This window comes from Heliangelus exortis, chromosome W (assembly GCF_036169615.1).
Source record: "Heliangelus exortis chromosome W, bHelExo1.hap1, whole genome shotgun sequence".
Taxonomy (NCBI): Eukaryota; Metazoa; Chordata; class Aves; order Apodiformes; family Trochilidae; genus Heliangelus; species Heliangelus exortis.
Window position 1 is genome coordinate 8,760,519 of NC_092453.1, and position 19,343 is coordinate 8,779,861.

At 49.2% G+C, this 19,343-nt stretch overlaps 1 protein-coding gene and 1 long non-coding RNA gene across 3 annotated transcripts in view; both read left to right on the forward strand.

Moving 5' to 3' along the window:
- The first annotated feature begins 4,594 nt into the window (after positions 1-4,594).
- On the forward strand, positions 4,595-14,309 carry LOC139789128 (uncharacterized). The gene is made up of 3 exons (XR_011723047.1): positions 4,595-4,784; positions 11,493-11,698; positions 14,167-14,309. It is a non-coding gene; the product is annotated as an uncharacterized lncRNA (long non-coding RNA).
- A 1,248-nt stretch (positions 14,310-15,557) lies between these two features.
- Positions 15,558-19,343, forward strand: part of LOC139789119 (CBP80/20-dependent translation initiation factor-like) — a 132,858-nt gene continuing 129,072 nt past the window's right edge. For both annotated transcript variants that reach the window (XM_071729645.1, XM_071729646.1), the window contains exon 1: positions 15,558-15,755. The gene's annotated coding sequence lies outside the window, so the exon portion shown is untranslated. The remainder of the gene's footprint in view (positions 15,756-19,343) is intronic.

Consider the following 19,343-nt stretch of genomic DNA (forward strand, 5'->3'; position numbering starts at 1 on the left):
AAGTCAGGATTGCTGTCCATTAGGCAGCTGAATTATGTAAAATATGGGAAATTAGGGACATTATTTTAAGTGGCTCAGGAGGTCAAGGAAAAAAATCAGATGTTTTGAGCTGCATCTTTTCATCTGCAGTATGGCAAGCTGCATCAGAGCTGGATTTCAACCCAACTGCAGCAAAGTGGTCTCCCTAAAATCACCTCTCCAGAAGCCTGGACCCATCCTGTTCCAGACTTCCACCAAATGCCAGAGATTGTTGTCCTGACTTGAAAACAGCCTTGGCACCCATTGCTCTGCTGGATACCAATGGCCTTCCAAAAATAACTCAGAAGTGGGGGAAGGAGCCTGTCTACCTTCACTTGGTGTTTCACAACCTGCTCTTCCTCTTGAAAAAGCTTCACCCATGGGTTCCCTGCTCTGAAATTTGTTTTATACTTATATATATATATATAGGAGAGAGTCCTGACAGCTTTTTGTTGTCTCTTTCACATCCTATCACTTTAGTTTCTCTCTGGCTTTACCACCAGGTTATCTCACCTCACCAGGTTTCACCTGGAATACTGCATCCAGCTCTGGAGCCCTCAGCACAGGAAGGACATGGACCTGATGGAGCAGATCCAGAGGAGGCTATGGAAATTATCTTGGAACATCTCTGCAAGGACAGGCTGAGGGAGCTGAGGGTGTTCAGCCTGGAGAAGAGAAAGCTCCAGGGAGACATAAAAGCAAATTTCAGGTATCTGAAGGGGCTACAGGAAGGTTGGAAAGGGACTGTGTGCAAGGGCCTGGAGTGATGGGATATGGGGCAATGGTTTTAAATTAGAGAAGAGCAGATTTAGACTGAATGTTAGGAACAAGTTCTGTACCATGAGGGCAGTGGAACAATGGCCCAGGTTTCCCAAGGAGGTGGTTGAGGCCTCATCCCTGGAGATATTCAAGGTGAGGCTTGAGGAGGCTCTGAGCAACCTGATCTAGGTGAGGGTGTCCCTGCTGACTGCAGGGGGTTGGACTGGGTGACCTTTGGAGGTCCCTTTCCACCCAAATTATTCTGTGATTCTAGGTTTAGGTGGAGGAGGTGAGGCTGGAGCTCCATGAGCCCCCCAGGCATGGACAGACATCTCCATGCTCAGGAAGCAGAGCAGAACTGCTCACTCAGGCTCTGTGAGGACAGGAATAAAGACCTTGTCTGTCTCCAGTCCTTACTCCTACAGCAGATCTATTATTTGGGCTTTTAAAAGAGGTCTATTTGCTTTCAACTCCACCGCAGCCCAGCCAGAATAATGATCTCTCTGATTCTGGCAGGAAGATAGTTGACCCAACTAGTTTAAGGGTTTCTTTTTCTGCAGGAAGTTCTGATGGACCATTTAAACACTCGATGACCATGGGGGTGTTTTGATGGTGACTGCTGAGAAACATCAGCTGAGGCATCCCCATGTCTCCATGCTGGGGGACTCTTAACATCTCTGAGATTCTCTGAGCTTTGCCAGGAGGAGCCCTGGGTAGATTTTGAGGCAGGATATGGACTCTGCTTTGCAGCGCCTCAATTCCCACTGCTTGGGTGATGGAGAAACTCCCCTGATGCCGCCCTACCTCCCTAAATAGGCACTTTTAATAAAAAGCCAATTTAATTTCCCAAGCCCTGAGTCATCTCCTGTTATTACCTGGCATATGGGACCTGGAGCAGCAGCCACAGCATCTTTTCCTCGAAAGATATTTCCATTCCCTCCTCCATCCCTGGCTTTTCACAACTCCTCTTTTTTTTTTTTTTTTTTTTTCTTTTTAAGTAGTAAACCCTTTATCATTTTCCCTCTTTCCCAACCTACAATGATGGGATGAAACTAAGAGGGCTAAAAGGTGGCCAAGCAGCTGAGCATGCACCATCAAAGGGGAGCAGGATTTGCAGCCACATGGGAATGGGATCTGCACCTTCACTTTGATCTTTGGACCCCTGGAGCTTCTGGAAAAAATTCCCCAGCTACCAGAAAGCCCCATTTTCTTCTACTGGGACAGGATAACAACCACCACCACAACCAGTGTGGTCATGGACTTCCAGACCCACAGGAGGGTGGGAGTGAGATGGCAGAGGTGCCTGGCACAGGAGGTATATCCTACCCCATCCCCCACTTTTGGGGTGTCCTTTTTGTCACCCTGCTGTCACCCCAGCCCAAATTCCCCCTTACACCTACTAGAGGAATGAATCCAGCCCACTCCCACATTCCCCCACACACCACCAGGCTCTGCAGGATGGGTCATGTTCTCCCCCAGCATCTCAGGATGGAAGTTGTGTCCCCTGATCCAGCACTCATCTGCTCTCCTGAACCAGAGCACCCAATCCCACCCAATCCCAATGCCAAGGTCACCACCTGCTTCCAGCAAGGATGGAGGCAATCACCTGGTGGCATCTGGTGATGTCTGCAGGTCAGGGATGTCTTGAGCATGGAGCAGGAGGCTCAAAGAGGTTCTACCACATGGGGCCAGGACCTGGAGCAGGAATTTACCAATGCCACCATTAATATTTCAGGCTGGTGTTCTCCAAAGAGGAGAAAGATTCCAAGAAATCTCCAAAGATTTGCTGTAAATAATGAGCCAAGATGAGCTGTGATAAGCTGACACTCCCAATCGTGCTGCAATTTCGAAAAATGCTCATTAATGCAAGAGTAGATCCTACCTTTTTTTTTTTTTTTTTCTTTTTCCACCCCTTCCACCCTTCTCTCATACACCAGGAGCATCCCTGTGAGATTCTGGTCCTGGAGACCTCTTGGCTTAGGGACTCGGGGGAAGCTGAAGGGGACCTGGGAGTGCTGGAGGAGGATGATGGGATGCAGGCAGAGCTGGTGTCTGCCCTGCTGAGCTCCATGCAGCAGCTCAGCCTTTGCTGGAGCAATGCTATTGGCACTCAGATTAATAATTAAACCCTTGTGTGATCGTATATTAAAAAGAAAGATGAAAATCCAGGCAACTCCCTTTTGCTTAAAAAATGAGAAAGTAAAATAAATAAGAACAATAATAATAAATACAATTGCGGGGCTAAATTAACAGCGTGCTCTCCCAATTATAGCCACCCTCCAGTGAATATCAGATTGCCATGGCAACCTGCCCAGCAAATGATGTGGCCAAAAATAAAGCACAGCAGGGAGAGAGAATCTTTTGAATCTGATTTTGCTGTCAAAGTAGACTCAAGGTTGGGTTGTTTTTTTTTTTCAGGGGGCAGCTCTGGCTATTTTGTGGCTGCTGTTCTTTCCTTGATGTTCATTAACACCGTCCCTTGATGAATGTAACGTGGAAACCATCCAGAGAGCAACAAAGAATCCATGGATAGAAATAAAGTTACCTCTGGAATATTTTCCAAACAGGCAAAAAAGGGGAAGGATGGGGTGGGTGGGTGTTTTGGAGAGCCTGATGGGGTAAGGAGAAGGTGGCTTAAATCACTCATAGGAACATTTCCAAGTGGCTTTGAGGAGGTCTGAAGGGGCTGAATGGATCCAGATGGCTGGAAGAGTGGTTAAAAGGTATTTACATTCTGGGTTGTTTTGGGGTGTTTTTTGGTGGTTTTTTTTTCATTTCTCAGCTCAGGGTTTTGTGTGTTTGAATAGAACTGCTACATTTATGTGGAAACACTTCATTTATGTTGAAACATTTGCAGTTTCCTTCTGTTAAGCTCCCCTTAAAGCCCAATTTCTTAGTGCTAGGATAGATGGTGCTGATGACAGAGGAGGAAGGGTGGGAGATGGTGCAGTTTTGGGGGCTAAACCCTGAAAGATGCAGCCTGGCTGGCCAAGGAGATCATAGAATCACAGAATTGTTTTGGTTGGAGAACATCTTTAAGATCATCAGGTCCAACCCTTAACCCAGCACTGCCAAGGCCACCACTGCCCCATGGCCCTCAGCACCACATCTCCACAGCTTTGAAAGCCCTCCAGGGATGGGGACTCCACCCCTGCCCTGGGCAGCCTAGGCAAGGGCCTGGAAAACCTTTCCAGGGAGAAATTGTTCCCAAGCTCCAATCTAAACCTCCCCTGGCACAACTTGAGGCCGTTCCTCTTGTCCCATCCCTTCTTCCTTGGGAGCAGAGCCTGACCCCCCCCTGGCTCCAACCTCCTCTCAGGGGGTTGCAGAGAGCCAGAAGGTCTCCCCTCAGCCTCCTTTGCTCCAGGATCAACACCCCCAGCTCCCTCAGCTGCTCCTGGGCAGACTTCTGCTCCGGACCCTTCTCCAGCTCTGTTGCCCTTCTCTGGACACACTCCAACCCCTCAATGTTCTTCTTGTCCTGAGGGGCCCAGAACTGAGCCCAGGATTCCAGATGCAGCCTCCCCAGTGCCCAGCACAGGGAGGGGGATGGGGGGGCGGGGCGGTCTGGTGAAAAAAGAGAATTAAGGGTGAGAAAATGAGAATTCAACCCGAGGTGAGGAGAAAAAAAAAGGGAGGGGGGAATTAAATAATAAAAAGAATATGACGAGGCTTTGGGAGGGATGGATGGAAGCGGATGCAGGGGGATGTGTCTGATAAGGGGACTACATCTCCCGTCATGGCCGGCGGTGGGGCGGGTCGGGCCGCGCAGGGCCGCGCGTCACTCCCCTGGCCGTCCCTCCGCCGGAGTCGGGTGTCTCCTCCCGGGCGGGCGGTTCCCCTTGTGTGTGTGTGTGTTTCCGTGTGTGTTTCCGTGTGTGTGTGTGTGTTTCCGTGTGTGTTTCCCTCCCACTTCACCCTCCTCCTCCTCCCTGTCCCCCCTCACCTCAGCGCGGCGCCCATGAGCCTCCCGGCGGGGGTCTGACAGCGCCCGGCTCGGCAGCGCGGTAAGGCCGGGGACAAGGGGGGGTGGTAGTGGTGAAGGGAGGAAGGGACGGGGTGCCATGACACAGCAGCCCGGTGACTGTGGAAAAAAAAAGGGGGAGGTAAGGGGTTGGGAACACGTCCCACCTTTTGTCTGCTTGGGAAATAATTAATTAAAAAAAACCCCATAACAACAACACACCAAAACACAAAAAAATTAATAAACCCACGCGCGAGCTGCGGGCGGCAAAAATTGGATCCCGTGGGATCCCTTCCTTGGAGCGTGGATGGAGCGGGGTTGGGTTCAGCTTTCGGCCTCTGGAAGCTTCCCGATTATCCCGAAGGGTAAAGGGGTGGCCTCTCCTCTCCATCTCTTCCAGCAGACAAAAAAAAAAAAAAAAAAAAAAAAGGAACACTTCCCGTCGCAATTAGCGCTCTCCATGGCGGAGGGGGTAGGGGACAAAGATGCCACCAGTGGCTGTTTGGACCCCCCCTCCTCGGTGTCTTTACATGTGGGGGGCACATCCTTGGGTGGGATGTTGGGCTGGAGGTGGGAATATCACCTCCGGTAGCTCCTGGGAGATGCAATCTTTGTCGCGGGGTTGGGTTTGGGTGTAAGGTCTCACCAGGGAGTTGAGGGTTGTCATTTTATGGTTGTCGTTTTCCTGCAGAGTCACTCTGGCTCCACGTGGTCCCGGGGACCCTGGGTGACAGCAGGGGACAACAGATGTCAGTGGCCGTGGAGCAGTTGTTGGACATTTTGGGTTGTTTTTTTTTTTTTTTTTGGTGGCAGCTGCCCCCAGCAATGCCCTGCAGCTGGAGGCACAGTTGTTGGGCGTCCCTGGACTCCCTGTGCCTCAAATTGTTTTTTTTCCTGTAAAATGAGACTAAGATTCATCTCACAGGTCTGTTCCCTCTGTCAGGCTCTTCTGGAAAAGGGTGAGAGCCCCAACAGTAAGACCCCACTCTGGATGAAGTAGCAATCCCATTAGATTGGAAAGGGGCAGGTGATGTTTCCCAGCATGAGGAGGAGGGCTGGAGTGCCCTGGGCCTTTCTGGAGACCTGGAAGCTCCTCTGAAACTGGCTTTTTCCATGTGTCCATCTGTGCCCCCTTCAATCCTGCTCTAATAATCAGTGCTGCTTTTCCTCCACCACTCAGGCAGGTGTTAGATGAAGCTTCAAGTCACGGCCTTTTTGACAGAAATGAAAGAGATGGGAGGAAGAAGACACACTGTGCTTCCAGGTTGTTCCTCTCAACCCAAAGCTACCAAAATAAGAGCAGGTGATTTAATACCCCTTCCTCTCCAAAATGTAGGGAGGCTTTTTGATGGTGGACCACCCTCTGAGCATCCAGATGCTGCCAGGGGGATGCCATGTGGGATGGAGAAGGAAGCATTTCCCTCTGCTTATGGCTTATGTGACCCTGACAAAACAATATTCACACTTGAGGAGGATTATTGTGTTGATCCAGGTGATTTTTTCCCCATAAGGACCATAAATGCTTTGCTCTGTCCTTGCTTATCCTGAGCTCTAAAAGCAAAACCTTGTGCTGAAGTTTATTCCCTTGATCCTTGAGTAAAATTTGTAGGCTGTGGTTTAACTGCATTAAGTGTGTTACCTTTGGCAGAGAGATGAGCAGTGTCTGTTCTCAGCTCAGACTGTGCTTGGATGTAAAGCTCTTTCCCTCTGAACTCCATCCCAGACCTCCTTTTATTATGTGGGTACTGTTACCAGAGGGCTCTGTGCAGTTAAGGTGTCGTGGTTCAAGTGCTGTGGGTCTTGGCCAACTCTTAGGAGGCTTTTTTTTTTTTTTTTCACTTAAAAGATCTCAGGTTGCTTTTAAAGTAAAGCAGAGGAGCAGTAGTTGGATGGTGAAGGAGGTGAGGGAACTCAACTTGTCTCAGGTGAGCTGAAGGGTATAAAGCCCAGCACTGAACTGCCCATAGAAACTCTTTGTGGAGGTGAACTGAGCACCAGTTCTGCCTTTGCAAGGGGATGGGAGAGAGGAGTGAGCTACCTGAGGGGCTTTCACACCTTTCTTCTCCTAGCTGAGACAGCCTGGGGCACAAAAGGGATGGGAATGGTCTACAGAGGGTTCCTGAGCACTGCCAAAAATGGGCCAAGCATGAAAACATCTTTCCTAGACATGAGCCCTTCATCCAAACTGTGGAAGGGAAGATGATGAGGTGCTGAGCTTTATCTCCTGATGTCCATCCATTAGCATTCTGTCTTGGCAGAGAAAAAAATCCCTTTTTCTGCTTTCTGAGCATCCTTACTTCAGGATGAAGTGTTCCTTTAAGTTCACCCTGTTGTGGTCTCCTGGTGAGGAAAAATTTTGCAATGCTGACTCTTCCTTCTCATTTTGTGTTTCTTCTTTCAGCTGTCCTTGTTGCTGCTTGGCCATTTCCCAGCAGAAATGGTGTAAATTGTGGTGGTTATCACTGGCTGAGATTTTTGCCTGTAGTTCTTTGCAGAGCAGCAAAAAAATCCCCTCCTGGACATTATTTAATTTCATGTTCTCACTGCTCAAGTGAGTCTTTGGGGTCCCTTGTATTTGTGAAGAGCTATACCTAAAAATATAGCAAAAACATCCCTGGAAGTAATTAAAAACCATGTGGAGGGGGCACTTCAGGACATGTTCTGGTGGGCAGGGTGGTGCAGATATCGATACATATATTTTGTTTTATTGGGGGAGGGAAGTTGGCAGTTGGACACAGTGATCTTGGAGGTCTTCTCCAACCATGACAATTCTGTGATTCTGTATCTGTGAAGCTGAAGGCAGCAAATGAGTTATTCAGGGCACATTATGCTTGACTGTTTTGATGGAACAATTAAATATTGATAATGATTTCATCATGTTTCAGTTTGGCAGGAGTGTTAAGATATTTGTATGGCACGTGCCATTCAGAGTTAACAGTCTGCTTGCTCTCTTTGGGGCAGCTCATGGTCTTCATCGGGTAGGGGAAAAGGACACCTCTTCCTGTCTCAAAAATCTGGAAGCATTGAGTCTTCTGTGTGAGTAATCTCCAGGAATGCTTGGGGATGTTGTTGGGAAGCTCCATGGAGAAGGTGGAGTTCTGCCACCTGAGTGTTCTTAATGAATCACCTGGAAGAAAGGGCCAGTGGAGCTACCCCATCATTTTCTGTGTTATTTCATTTTGATGTATTTCTGTATCTGTACTGTGTGCATGGATAAATATATATTTATATATTTAGTGACAACTTAGATGCCTTGCTGGTGAGCCTAAAGAAAGATGGGGTGGGACTTTTTGCATGGGCAAAGTGTGAGGAAAAGGGGCAATGGGTTAAAACTTGAAGAGGGGAGATTGAGGTTGGACATGAGGAAGAAAAAATTATTTGTTTTGAGGGTGCTGAAGCCCTGTCCCAGGTTTCCCAGAGAAGCTGTGGCTGCCCCATCCCTGGCAGTGTCTCAGGTCAGGTTGGATGGGGCTTGGAGCAACCTGGGCTGCTGGGAGGTGTCCCTGCCCATGGAAAGGGGTAGGACTGGATGAGCTTGAAGGTCCCTTCCAACCCAAACCATTCCATGTTTCCTGCTCACTTCAGACAGATGAGGATGGCACTGGGTGTTCTCAGAACTTCTGTGCATTTAACCATCAGCCCTCCTGCTGAAGAAGAGAGGTTTTCTTTCTTTCACCTCACCTTTGGTTTGTGCCTCTTTGGGTCTTTGCTTGGTGGGCTCTGCATTGTCATTGTTGGTCTTCTGCAAGAAGGTGGCCAAGAATGTGGTGGTGTCTCTAGAATGTTTTTAAAATCTAAGCTGTTTATTTTGGAGGACCTTTGAGGACCTCAGACTCTCTTGGTTGAACAGAAGTAGTCTCATGCTCACTTCACAAAAACTGTTGCTCCTCTTTCCTCTCCTACAGAGACCTCTTGGCTTCCCAAACATGTAGCAGGCATGGCAGAGAAGAAAAACCTGCTTGCTTAGGTGGCAGGAGAAGCTGTGGTGACACAACTGAACTTCTGGCTTTGCTGTCTCTGCAGGACCAAATCCTGCTGTGCTTGTCAGCCAGGAACCTGTCACAGGTGTGTTTCAGAACAGGCAGCAATTTTTCCAGGGTGTCTTCTCTGTGGCCACCACCTCAGCATCATCTTCTTCTCCACCATGTCATTGGGTGGTGCTGGGTGTCCCCTGCATCTCTCAGGTGGCAGGATGGAAGGGGTTGTGGGTGACATGACATAGCTGGGGTGAGGGTGTCCCTGGTGTGTGCATTCCCTGGTGTCATGTCAGGTCATGCTTGGGTGACCTCAGGAAGGACATGGGTGCCCACAAGCTTCTCCTTTCTCACCAGAAATTTTAATTGTCCTTAATGCACACCCAAAAAACCCCCAACCCAGCCAACCTTCCCCCTCCCTCCAGATCTCACCTGGCTTGATGGGACTGATTTTGAAGTCATGAAGTGGTAGGGGAGCTGTCTTGCTTGGCTTGCATTCACTGGGACCTTGGGAGAAGCTCGGGAGAAGCTCAGGAGAAGCTGATGTTCAAAACCAAGCTCTTGGCATCTCTCCACCTGGTTGCATCAGGTGGTAGCTGGGGTGGGGTGGGAAGGGTGGCATGAGAGGCTGTGGTTTGGGGCCCTGCCATCAGCTGTGCCCTGCCATGCGGCAGGGATGGCACCTTGTCAATCCCCAAGCTAGCATTGAGGTCTTCTGCAAATGAGGAGGTATGATCCTGACTATTTTCTGTCATCATAGAATGGTTTGGGTTGGAAGGGACCTTCAAGATCATCCAGTCCCACCCCCTGCCATGGGCAGGGACACCTCCCACCAGCCCAAGTTGCTCCAAGCCCCATCCAACCTGACCTGAGACACTGCCAGGGATGGGGCAGCCACAGCTTCTCTGGGAAACCTGGGACAGGGGTTCAGCACCCTCACACCAAAGAATTTCTTCCTCATGTCCAACCTAAATCTCCTCTCTCCCAGTTTGAAACTGTTCCCTTATCCCGTCCCTCCATGCCCTTGTCCAAAGTCCCTCCCCATCTTTCCTGGAGCCCCTTCAGGCACTGGAAGGTGCTCTAAGGTCTCCTTGGAGCCTTCTCTTCTCCAGGCTGAACAACCCCAACTCTCTCAGCCTGGCTCCAGAGCTGCTCCAGCCCTCCCGGCATCTCCATGGCCTCCTCTGGACTCACTCCAACAGCTCCATGTCCTTCTGGTGTTGGGGACCCCAGAACTGGACCCAGCACTGCAGGGGGTCTCCAGAGTGGAGCAGATGGGGAAAATCCCCTCCCTGACCCTGCTGGGGATGCAGCCCAGGACATGGTTGGTTTCTGGGCTCCATCAAAAATGTCATTTGATTAAATCTCACAAGTCTGTCTTTGCAATCACAACCCTTTTGAGCCAGAACAAAACCACATCACAGATGTTTCCTGAGCCTTGGCCATCAGGAGTAGGGAGTTTGTGAAGCCAGAGCTTTGCCAGCTGGCATGGAGCTGGTCCATGGGTGGCACAACCTTGGCTGAGGTCAAGGCTGGGGCAGCCTCTGTGTAAACCTGATCTTGTAGGAACAACTGTGGGGTGAATTAAAGGATTTTTTTTTTTTTTTTTGATTGCAGAGAAATGTGCAGTCTGCTCACCAACAGGACTGGGGTGTAGTCTGGGTCCAACCAAGCCAGCCTGAAACAGTGGTCTGCAAATATTGATTTGCTTTTTGGGTGCTGGCATCACCTTGGCCAGCAGCAAACCCCTTGGGTCAGAGGACTCCTGGGCTCTATCTGACTGCAGCAAAACCAGAGGTGGTTTTAATAATGCGCCATCAAAAATACCATTTTGGGTGTCTGGGCAAGAGATGAAAAGAAAGCAGGAAGGGTTGTGGTTGTGCTGTGGTTGTCAGCTGGAGTTTAATAACAGAGAAAAATGGTTTATGTTTAAGGTGGTGGTTGCAAAGCCAGAGTTATTGATGTCCCTGTCAGAGATGCTTTCTGTCATCCTGAGGTGGCATCTGACAAGATCTGCCTCTCCTGGTATGGAAGAACATCTTTCATCACCTACCTCACCTCATCCAGATGCTTCTGCCAGCTCTGGGCTTGGCCTCCTCAGCAGCTTGACCTTTGCAAATGTCCATCTATTTCCTTGAGGCCAGAACAGTGTCATTCTTTTCAGTTGGTAATTTGTTCTTAGCTGGGTAGTCATACTTTGCATTTCTAAGACCTCTTTAATCTAAAGAAGAAGCTGTGAATAAAATCAGGGGAGAAAAGTCAGGATTGCTGTCCATTAGGCAGCTGAATTATGTAAAATATGGGAAATTAGGGACATTATTTTAAGTGGCTCAGGAGGTCAAGGAAAAAAATCAGATGTTTTGAGCTGCATCTTTTCATCTGCAGTATGGCAAGCTGCATCAGAGCTGGATTTCAACCCAACTGCAGCAAAGTGGTCTCCCTAAAATCACCTCTCCAGAAGCCTGGACCCATCCTGTTCCAGACTTCCACCAAATGCCAGAGATTGTTGTCCTGACTTGAAAACAGCCTTGGCACCCATTGCTCTGCTGGATACCAATGGCCTTCCAAAAATAACTCAGAAGTGGGGGAAGGAGCCTGTCTACCTTCACTTGGTGTTTCACAACCTGCTCTTCCTCTTGAAAAAGCTTCACCCATGGGTTCCCTGCTCTGAAATTTGTTTTATACTTATATATATATATATAGGAGAGAGTCCTGACAGCTTTTTGTTGTCTCTTTCACATCCTATCACTTTAGTTTCTCTCTGGCTTTACCACCAGGTTATCTCACCTCACCAGGTTTCACCTGGAATACTGCATCCAGCTCTGGAGCCCTCAGCACAGGAAGGACATGGACCTGATGGAGCAGATCCAGAGGAGGCTATGGAAATTATCTTGGAACATCTCTGCAAGGACAGGCTGAGGGAGCTGAGGGTGTTCAGCCTGGAGAAGAGAAAGCTCCAGGGAGACATAAAAGCAAATTTCAGGTATCTGAAGGGGCTACAGGAAGGTTGGAAAGGGACTGTGTGCAAGGGCCTGGAGTGATGGGATATGGGGCAATGGTTTTAAATTAGAGAAGAGCAGATTTAGACTGAATGTTAGGAACAAGTTCTGTACCATGAGGGCAGTGGAACAATGGCCCAGGTTTCCCAAGGAGGTGGTTGAGGCCTCATCCCTGGAGATATTCAAGGTGAGGCTTGAGGAGGCTCTGAGCAACCTGATCTAGGTGAGGGTGTCCCTGCTGACTGCAGGGGGTTGGACTGGGTGACCTTTGGAGGTCCCTTTCCACCCAAATTATTCTGTGATTCTAGGTTTAGGTGGAGGAGGTGAGGCTGGAGCTCCATGAGCCCCCCAGGCATGGACAGACATCTCCATGCTCAGGAAGCAGAGCAGAACTGCTCACTCAGGCTCTGTGAGGACAGGAATAAAGACCTTGTCTGTCTCCAGTCCTTACTCCTACAGCAGATCTATTATTTGGGCTTTTAAAAGAGGTCTATTTGCTTTCAACTCCACCGCAGCCCAGCCAGAATAATGATCTCTCTGATTCTGGCAGGAAGATAGTTGACCCAACTAGTTTAAGGGTTTCTTTTTCTGCAGGAAGTTCTGATGGACCATTTAAACACTCGATGACCATGGGGGTGTTTTGATGGTGACTGCTGAGAAACATCAGCTGAGGCATCCCCATGTCTCCATGCTGGGGGACTCTTAACATCTCTGAGATTCTCTGAGCTTTGCCAGGAGGAGCCCTGGGTAGATTTTGAGGCAGGATATGGACTCTGCTTTGCAGCGCCTCAATTCCCACTGCTTGGGTGATGGAGAAACTCCCCTGATGCCGCCCTACCTCCCTAAATAGGCACTTTTAATAAAAAGCCAATTTAATTTCCCAAGCCCTGAGTCATCTCCTGTTATTACCTGGCATATGGGACCTGGAGCAGCAGCCACAGCATCTTTTCCTCGAAAGATATTTCCATTCCCTCCTCCATCCCTGGCTTTTCACAACTCCTCTTTTTTTTTTTTTTTTTTTTTCTTTTTAAGTAGTAAACCCTTTATCATTTTCCCTCTTTCCCAACCTACAATGATGGGATGAAACTAAGAGGGCTAAAAGGTGGCCAAGCAGCTGAGCATGCACCATCAAAGGGGAGCAGGATTTGCAGCCACATGGGAATGGGATCTGCACCTTCACTTTGATCTTTGGACCCCTGGAGCTTCTGGAAAAAATTCCCCAGCTACCAGAAAGCCCCATTTTCTTCTACTGGGACAGGATAACAACCACCACCACAACCAGTGTGGTCATGGACTTCCAGACCCACAGGAGGGTGGGAGTGAGATGGCAGAGGTGCCTGGCACAGGAGGTATATCCTACCCCATCCCCCACTTTTGGGGTGTCCTTTTTGTCACCCTGCTGTCACCCCAGCCCAAATTCCCCCTTACACCTACTAGAGGAATGAATCCAGCCCACTCCCACATTCCCCCACACACCACCAGGCTCTGCAGGATGGGTCATGTTCTCCCCCAGCATCTCAGGATGGAAGTTGTGTCCCCTGATCCAGCACTCATCTGCTCTCCTGAACCAGAGCACCCAATCCCACCCAATCCCAATGCCAAGGTCACCACCTGCTTCCAGCAAGGATGGAGGCAATCACCTGGTGGCATCTGGTGATGTCTGCAGGTCAGGGATGTCTTGAGCATGGAGCAGGAGGCTCAAAGAGGTTCTACCACATGGGGCCAGGACCTGGAGCAGGAATTTACCAATGCCACCATTAATATTTCAGGCTGGTGTTCTCCAAAGAGGAGAAAGATTCCAAGAAATCTCCAAAGATTTGCTGTAAATAATGAGCCAAGATGAGCTGTGATAAGCTGACACTCCCAATCGTGCTGCAATTTCGAAAAATGCTCATTAATGCAAGAGTAGATCCTACCTTTTTTTTTTTTTTTTTCTTTTTCCACCCCTTCCACCCTTCTCTCATACACCAGGAGCATCCCTGTGAGATTCTGGTCCTGGAGACCTCTTGGCTTAGGGACTCGGGGGAAGCTGAAGGGGACCTGGGAGTGCTGGAGGAGGATGATGGGATGCAGGCAGAGCTGGTGTCTGCCCTGCTGAGCTCCATGCAGCAGCTCAGCCTTTGCTGGAGCAATGCTATTGGCACTCAGATTAATAATTAAACCCTTGTGTGATCGTATATTAAAAAGAAAGATGAAAATCCAGGCAACTCCCTTTTGCTTAAAAAATGAGAAAGTAAAATAAATAAGAACAATAATAATAAATACAATTGCGGGGCTAAATTAACAGCGTGCTCTCCCAATTATAGCCACCCTCCAGTGAATATCAGATTGCCATGGCAACCTGCCCAGCAAATGATGTGGCCAAAAATAAAGCACAGCAGGGAGAGAGAATCTTTTGAATCTGATTTTGCTGTCAAAGTAGACTCAAGGTTGGGTTGTTTTTTTTTTTCAGGGGGCAGCTCTGGCTATTTTGTGGCTGCTGTTCTTTCCTTGATGTTCATTAACACCGTCCCTTGATGAATGTAACGTGGAAACCATCCAGAGAGCAACAAAGAATCCATGGATAGAAATAAAGTTACCTCTGGAATATTTTCCAAACAGGCAAAAAAGGGGAAGGATGGGGTGGGTGGGTGTTTTGGAGAGCCTGATGGGGTAAGGAGAAGGTGGCTTAAATCACTCATAGGAACATTTCCAAGTGGCTTTGAGGAGGTCTGAAGGGGCTGAATGGATCCAGATGGCTGGAAGAGTGGTTAAAAGGTATTTACATTCTGGGTTGTTTTGGGGTGTTTTTTGGTGGTTTTTTTTTCATTTCTCAGCTCAGGGTTTTGTGTGTTTGAATAGAACTGCTACATTTATGTGGAAACACTTCATTTATGTTGAAACATTTGCAGTTTCCTTCTGTTAAGCTCCCCTTAAAGCCCAATTTCTTAGTGCTAGGATAGATGGTGCTGATGACAGAGGAGGAAGGGTGGGAGATGGTGCAGTTTTGGGGGCTAAACCCTGAAAGATGCAGCCTGGCTGGCCAAGGAGATCATAGAATCACAGAATTGTTTTGGTTGGAGAACATCTTTAAGATCATCAGGTCCAACCCTTAACCCAGCACTGCCAAGGCCACCACTGCCCCATGGCCCTCAGCACCACATCTCCACAGCTTTGAAAGCCCTCCAGGGATGGGGACTCCACCCCTGCCCTGGGCAGCCTAGGCAAGGGCCTGGAAAACCTTTCCAGGGAGAAATTGTTCCCAAGCTCCAATCTAAACCTCCCCTGGCACAACTTGAGGCCGTTCCTCTTGTCCCATCCCTTCTTCCTTGGGAGCAGAGCCTGACCCCCCCCTGGCTCCAACCTCCTCTCAGGGGGTTGCAGAGAGCCAGAAGGTCTCCCCTCAGCCTCCTTTGCTCCAGGATCAACACCCCCAGCTCCCTCAGCTGCTCCTGGGCAGACTTCTGCTCCGGACCCTTCTCCAGCTCTGTTGCCCTTCTCTGGACACACTCCAACCCCTCAATGTTCTTCTTGTCCTGAGGGGCCCAGAACTGAGCCCAGGATTCCAGATGCAGCCTCCCCAGTGCCCAGCACAGGGAGGGGGATGGGGGGGCGGGGCGGTCTGGTGAAAAAAGAGAATTAAGGGTGAGAAAATGAGAATTCAACCCGAGGTGAGGAGAAAAAAAAAGGGAGGGGGGAATTAAATAATAAAAAGAATATGACGAGGCTTTGGGAGGGATGGATGGAAGCGGATGCAGGGGGATGTGTCTGATAAGGGGACTACATCTCCCGTCATGGCCGGCGGTGGGGCGGGTCGGGCCGCGCAGGGCCGCGCGTCACTCCCCTGGCCGTCCCTCCGCCGGAGCCGGGTGTCTCCTCCCGGGCGGGCGGTTCCCCTTGTGTGTGTGTGTGTTTCCGTGTGTGTTTCCGTGTGTGTGTGTGTGTTTCCGTGTGTGTTTCCCTCCCACTTCACCCTCCTCCTCCTCCCTGTCCCCCCTCACCTCAGCGCGGCGCCCATGAGCCTCCCGGCGGGGGTCTGACAGCGCCCGGCTCGGCAGCGCGGTAAGGCCGGGGACAAGGGGGGGTGGTAGTGGTGAAGGGAGGAAGGGACGGGGTGCCATGACACAGCAGCCCGGTGACTGTGGAAAAAAAAAGGGGGAGGTAAGGGGTTGGGAACACGTCCCGCCTTTTGTCTGCTTGGGAAATAATTAATTAAAAAAAACCCCATAACAACAACACACCAAAACACAAAAAAATTAATAAACCCACGCGCGAGCTGCGGGCGGCAAAAATTGGATCCCGTGGGATCCCTTCCTTGGAGCGTGGATGGAGCGGGGTTGGGTTCAGCTTTCGGCCTCTGGAAGCTTCCCGATTATCCCGAAGGGTAAAGGGGTGGCCTCTCCTCTCCATCTCTTCCAGCAGACAAAAAAAAAAAAAAAAAAAAAAAAGGAACACTTCCCGTCGCAATTAGCGCTCTCCATGGCGGAGGGGGTAGGGGACAAAGATGCCACCAGTGGCTGTTTGGACCCCCCCTCCTCGGTGTCTTTACATGTGGGGGGCACATCCTTGGGTGGGATGTTGGGCTGGAGGTGGGAATATCACCTCCGGTAGCTCCTGGGAGATGCAATCTTTGTCGCGGGGTTGGGTTTGGGTGTAAGGTCTCACCAGGGAGTTGAGGGTTGTCATTTTATGGTTGTCGTTTTCCTGCAGAGTCACTCTGGCTCCACGTGGTCCCGGGGACCCTGGGTGACAGCAGGGGACAACAGATGTCAGTGGCCGTGGAGCAGTTGTTGGACATTTTGGGTTGTTTTTTTTTTTTTTTTTGGTGGCAGCTGCCCCCAGCAATGCCCTGCAGCTGGAGGCACAGTTGTTGGGCGTCCCTGGACTCCCTGTGCCTCAAATTGTTTTTTTTCCTGTAAAATGAGACTAAGATTCATCTCACAGGTCTGTTCCCTCTGTCAGGCTCTTCTGGAAAAGGGTGAGAGCCCCAACAGTAAGACCCCACTCTGGATGAAGTAGCAATCCCATTAGATTGGAAAGGGGCAGGTGATGTTTCCCAGCATGAGGAGGAGGGCTGGAGTGCCCTGGGCCTTTCTGGAGACCTGGAAGCTCCTCTGAAACTGGCTTTTTCCATGTGTCCATCTGTGCCCCCTTCAATCCTGCTCTAATAATCAGTGCTGCTTTTCCTCCACCACTCAGGCAGGTGTTAGATGAAGCTTCAAGTCACGGCCTTTTTGACAGAAATGAAAGAGATGGGAGGAAGAAGACACACTGTGCTTCCAGGTTGTTCCTCTCAACCCAAAGCTACCAAAATAAGAGCAGGTGATTTAATACCCCTTCCTCTCCAAAATGTAGGGAGGCTTTTTGATGGTGGACCACCCTCTGAGCATCCAGATGCTGCCAGGGGGATGCCATGTGGGATGGAGAAGGAAGCATTTCCCTCTGCTTATGGCTTATGTGACCCTGACAAAACAATATTCACACTTGAGGAGGATTATTGTGTTGATCCAGGTGATTTTTTCCCCATAAGGACCATAAATGCTTTGCTCTGTCCTTGCTTATCCTGAGCTCTAAAAGCAAAACCTTGTGCTGAAGTTTATTCCCTTGATCCTTGAGTAAAATTTGTAGGCTGTGGTTTAACTGCATTAAGTGTGTTACCTTTGGCAGAGAGATGAGCAGTGTCTGTTCTCAGCTCAGACTGTGCTTGGATGTAAAGCTCTTTCCCTCTGAACTCCATCCCAGACCTCCTTTTATTATGTGGGTACTGTTACCAGAGGGCTCTGTGCAGTTAAGGTGTCGTGGTTCAAGTGCTGTGGGTCTTGGCCAACTCTTAGGAGGCTTTTTTTTTTTTTTTTCACTTAAAAGATCTCAGGTTGCTTTTAAAGTAAAGCAGAGGAGCAGTAGTTGGATGGTGAAGGAGGTGAGGGAACTCAACTTGTCTCAGGTGAGCTGAAGGGTATAAAGCCCAGCACTGAACTGCCCATAGAAACTCTTTGTGGAGGTGAACTGAGCACCAGTTCTGCCTTTGCAAGGGGATGGGAGAGAGGAGTGAGCTACCTGAGGGGCTTTCACACCTTTCTTCTCCTAGCTGAGACAGCCTGGGGCACAAAAGGGATGGGAATGGTCTACAGAGGGTTCCTGAGCACTGCCAAAAATGGGCCAAGCATGAAAACATCTTTCCTAGACATGAGCCCTTCATCCAAACTGTGGAAGGGAAGATGATGAGGTGCTGAGCTTTATCTCCTGATGTCCATCCATTAGCATTCTGTCTTGGCAGAGAAAAAAATCCCTTTTTCTGCTTTCTGAGCATCCTTACTTCAGGATGAAGTGTTCCTTTAAGTTCACCCTGTTGTGGTCTCCTGGTGAGGAAAAATTTTGCAATGCTGACTCTTCCTTCTCATTTTGTGTTTCTTCTTTCAGCTGTCCTTGTTGCTGCTTGGCCATTTCCCAGCAGAAATGGTGTAAATTGTGGTGGTTATCACTGGCTGAGATTTTTGCCTGTAGTTCTTTGCAGAGCAGCAAAAAAATCCCCTCCTGGACATTATTTAATTTCATGTTCTCACTGCTCAAGTGAGTCTTTGGGGTCCCTTGTATTTGTGAAGAGCTATACCTAAAAATATAGCAAAAACATCCCTGGAAGTAATTAAAAACCATGTGGAGGGGGCACTTCAGGACATGTTCTGGTGGGCAGGGTGGTGCAGATATCGATACATATATTTTGTTTTATTGGGGGAGGGAAGTTGGCAGTTGGACACAGTGATCTTGGAGGTCTTCTCCAACCATGACAATTCTGTGATTCTGTATCTGTGAAGCTGAAGGCAGCAAATGAGTTATTCAGGGCACATTATGCTTGACTGTTTTGATGGAACAATTAAATATTGATAATGATTTCATCATGTTTCAGTTTGGCAGGAGTGTTAAGATATTTGTATGGCACGTGCCATTCAGAGTTAACAGTCTGCTTGCTCTCTTTGGGGCAGCTCATGGTCTTCATCGGGTAGGGGAAAAGGACACCTCTTCCTGTCTCAAAAATCTGGAAGCATTGAGTCTTCTGTGTGAGTAATCTCCAGGAATGCTTGGGGATGTTGTTGGGAAGCTCCATGGAGAAGGTGGAGTTCTGCCACCTGAGTGTTCTTAATGAATCACCTGGAAGAAAGGGCCAGTGGAGCTACCCCATCATTTTCTGTGTTATTTCATTTTGATGTATTTCTGTATCTGTACTGTGTGCATGGATAAATATATATTTATATATTTAGTGACAACTTAGATGCCTTGCTGGTGAGCCTAAAGAAAGATGGGGTGGGACTTTTTGCATGGGCAAAGTGTGAGGAAAAGGGGCAATGGGTTAAAACTTGAAGAGGGGAGATTGAGGTTGGACATGAGGAAGAAAAAATTATTTGTTTTGAGGGTGCTGAAGCCCTGTCCCAGGTTTCCCAGAGAAGCTGTGGCTGCCCCATCCCTGGCAGTGTCTCAGGTCAGGTTGGATGGGGCTTGGAGCAACCTGGGCTGCTGGGAGGTGTCCCTGCCCATGGAAAGGGGTAGGACTGGATGAGCTTGAAGGTCCCTTCCAACCCAAACCATTCCATGTTTCCTGCTCACTTCAGACAGATGAGGATGGCACTGGGTGTTCTCAGAACTTCTGTGCATTTA